Here is a 4122-nt window from a genome sequence, read left to right as displayed (position 1 = left end):
TGCAAACACTAAAATGAGCCTACACGCTATAGTGAAAAAAACATAGGTGAAATTGCAAGGGTATGCAATTTATGACACTACACTAGGACTATCCCAAAAGAATCTTCAAAGGAAAATCTAGAGTTTTTATGCTTTTATTGCCATTTTGTTGTGCTATTTTTGGATTATGTAACTTACTCAACGCAATTTTTCTCTTAAGATTATCAATTATTTTTCTATCAAGTTGATGTTAGACAAGTGATTATAGTCAAAAGTGAAATTTTATTTAGAAAGGAAAATATTGAATCTCTCGGCAAGTTTCGGGAAATGAGTCTAACTACAAGGAGCCAACATATATAGTCCATGCATCTAGGAAGGCATGAATTGAATCAACATTTGAGAGTTAACTAAAAGGGGATAACTATAGGCAAATAAAATACATTTGAGGAGCCAAGACAGACTGTCAAGGTGGATGAAAGTTATAACTACCTAGAGCCTTCATTAGGAAGATTTGAAACACAATATTTTACATCAAACAAGAGTTAAGAAGGTTCCTAGTGAATGGGAGAATAATCAAAGAAGACCGAGAAAAAATCAAAATGTTTAAGAAGTATGTGAAATCGTAAACTTGTGTCCAATTTTTGTGAAGATTCATCATAGTCCATGATGTGATCCAACATGTGGTGCATTTTATTTATGTAGAATTTAAAATGTGAATTAATCGTTGCCTCTTAATTCAATTCTTTGAAAATTCAAATATAAAGTAATGATTGTGATTTATATTATATTTTATGTCAATAGTTCCTCTAATGTTTGAAAAAATATATCTTTTATATGGTCAATATTGATCAATTACTTTTTCAATTTGTTACATTTTTTTTTTGATAAGTAGATAGCTGGAAAGGGCCAGCTCCCATTATATTGCTATCAAAAGAGTACAAAAATGTTGTAATAGCAAAAACGACCAAAGTTTGAAAGGACTATGTAACCCATCCATAGGCCAGCATCCAACAATGCTCATACACCTAAACCTGTAAAACCCAACCCCTTATACTAATATTTAGCAGTATCAAAACTTGTTGACACTCTATACATATGTCAGCATTGTAGATATTTACTCTAACCTTAATGTTTAAATAAACCTGGCATTCTTAGCAGGGCCCTTGAGATTTATGCTTTCAGCTAGGCCCCACTCCGCAATACCTCCATCGATGCTTGTTTTGCTAATCCATCTGCTATGTTATTTCCTTCACAGTAGATGTGATCAATTCTACAATCTTCTAACCTCTCTGTCATGCCCAGAATACACCTAACCTACTTCTACAATCTCCAGTCCTGTTTTGTCATTGATCTTACCACGTTTACAACAATCATGGAGTCTCCTTCCAGATGTACTTTTCGGGTTCCAATTTGCACAACTAACTCCAGCCCTTTAGCAACAACTCGAAATTCAGCCCTATTATTTGTGCCCACTCCAATGTGTTTTTTGTGTGTCATCAACATCTCACCATGACAATCTTTGATAACTATCCCAATGTTGGCATATGTGCAAGAGAATGATGACATGATGATATTGTATGTTGTCATTGATGTCAATATGCTGAGAAGTGAACCAGTATATTGAAGTTAAGTAACTGGCAAAGAGAACCGGTATGGTGGTGTAAACCAGTATATGTGCAATAAGTGAAGCGGTATGCTTGTCCAAGTAAATCGGTATGATGTTGTGAAACGGAAACGGTATGTCAGAATGAGAACCGGTACATGGAATGTGGTAGGACTACCGGTTGGTAGTCTTAGCTTCAGGGTTTCCGATTGAAGTGTTCCAAGCCTGTGTGATTCAACCGATGACATTATGTGATGAGTTAGCATTTTAATGGAGATCAGATCGTGTTGCCACGTCAGTCTCGTGCACGTGAAGGATCTTGCATGAAGGAGATTGATCCTATCTACCTCAAGAATGTGTGAAGTCTTTGCAAACGACGGAGAACGCGTGATGGGTTATCGCCTCCATGAAGTGGTGAAGAACAAACGATGGAGAATGTCTTGAGATCTGTTCAAGACCATTGTATTCAAATGCAAAGTGCTCAATGGTCAGGATTGAACCAATCAATTGCTTAACCTAAGTGTTTAGGGTTTAGGGTTTATGCCGCCGACCTATCTGTGTTCTATAAGGTCGATGTTATGTTTCATGTTGAGGTTGTTGGCAAATGTTGTGTGTGTATCTAAGTGCAGAGATATGTGATTCTTGCCAGACTAGATGAGAGGATTGATACCTGCATAGTGTGTGTGCAGAAGGAAGGAACTAAAGAGGATCTGCATTGGCATTGAGTGCTATTACCAGATCATTGTAATACATGTTGATCTTTAACTACTTCAACAATTGTAAAATCCCTTAACCAAGTAGCTTTAACCAGCTTGCTATAAATCCTTTAACAGGGTGACTCAAAGCCATTGAGTTCATAAAATCCTCTGACAAGGTAACCTCTAACAGGGTTTAACCCTTAACCAGGTATTCTAGCCATCCCTTAACCGGGTGATCCCTAACAGGATCAGTTCCTAACAGAACCTGTTGTAACAATCTTTAACCAGACTAGGCTCCTAATAGAGCGGACTTCTAAAGAGTTCAAAAATAGCGTGTTCGTATTCATCCCCACCGTGGTTTTTCTCAGTTGGGTTTCCACGTGAAAAATATGTGTGTCATGTGTGATGCCTCTTTCATGTGATGCTTTGTTGTTTTCTGTTAAGCGGTGAATCGTGTTATCCTAGTAAGTTATTACATTTCTGATGATAGATTATCTGTTTATGCATAAGGAAAAAATGGAAATGAGGAAGTAGGTTGTGTGGAAAGCTAAAAAGATTGAGCGGTTCATGTCTTTCATAGTCGCATTGTGTTTAACCGGTAGTAGTCTGATTTGAACTGGTGTTAGAGATTGCCAGTAGTTTACAGTCTGCAATCAAACTGGTTAGGAAAAAGATTTTTGTGCCTATACTGATTCACCCCCCCCCCCTCTCAATACTGGTTTGGTACTCACCGTTCATCATTGAGTTATCAATTGGTATCAGAGCATCCTCCAGGTCCTCTGTGTTGTAAGCTTAACCGCTTGAGGGAAAGATCCTATTGTAATGATGAAGAGGGAAGGTCCAAAGTTCAACAAAGATAACTTTAAAATATGGAAGGACAGAATGAAGATATACCTCAGAAGCATGGGTGCTCAACATTGGAGCTATGTTGAGAACGTTTATGTTATCCCTACCAGTACTCTCACCGATGACCAAAAGAGAGAGATTCAGGAGAATGGGCAAGTCATGGAAGCCCTAATCAGTAGCTTATCTGACATAGAGTTTATTGATGTACAGGATAAAGAAAATCCCAAAGAAGTATGGGATACTCTTGAGAATATCTATGGCGGTGATGAGCATGTAAAACAAGCTAAGGAAGAAAGCCTTAGAGGGAAGTTTGAAGACATGTGGATGGTTGAAGGTGAGACCATTCAACAATATGGTATACGAATCAAAACTGTTGTTGGAGATATCAAGAGTGCAAGTGGTAAAATGGAAGATTCCACCATTGTCAGCAAAGTTTTGAGATCCTTATTACTGGTCTATGCAATAAGGGTTACTGCTATTCAGGAGTTGAGATCTATAGACAAGACTAAGGTATCCCTAGACTCCATCATTGCAAAGTTGACAGCCTATGAGCTAAATAGTTTTGATGGTAGTATCCAGAAGACTAAATCGGCTTTTAGAGCATCTGTTGCACCGTCCAGAAAAGGAAAAGAAGCAAGCACCAGCGGTGAACCAAGACAGAGCAGCGAAATGGATGATGAAGAGATTCTGATAGAATTTGAAGCTCTTCTTGCCAAGAGACTTCCTAAGGGAATCGAAAAATACAGAGGTAAACTTCCTATGAAATTCTTTTCTTGTAACCGGATAGGACGCGTCGCTATAAACTGTCCTAATGGTGATAGCAAGGACAAATCGGAAAGGTTCAAGAAATTCAAAGGAGGAAACCGAAGAAACTGTTTTGTAGCAGTTGATGAAGGTGTCACAGATGAGGGATCAGAAGATGAAGAAAATGAAGATATTGTGTTTGTTGCAATCAAGGAAGATGTGTCAGACAAAAAGGCTCTTGTCTCCCGCTTT

This window comes from Cryptomeria japonica, chromosome 9 (genome assembly GCF_030272615.1).
Source record: "Cryptomeria japonica chromosome 9, Sugi_1.0, whole genome shotgun sequence".
Taxonomy (NCBI): Eukaryota; Viridiplantae; Streptophyta; class Pinopsida; order Cupressales; family Cupressaceae; genus Cryptomeria; species Cryptomeria japonica.
The sequence above is the reverse complement of the archived record's forward strand: the minus strand, read 5'-3'. Positions refer to the sequence as shown.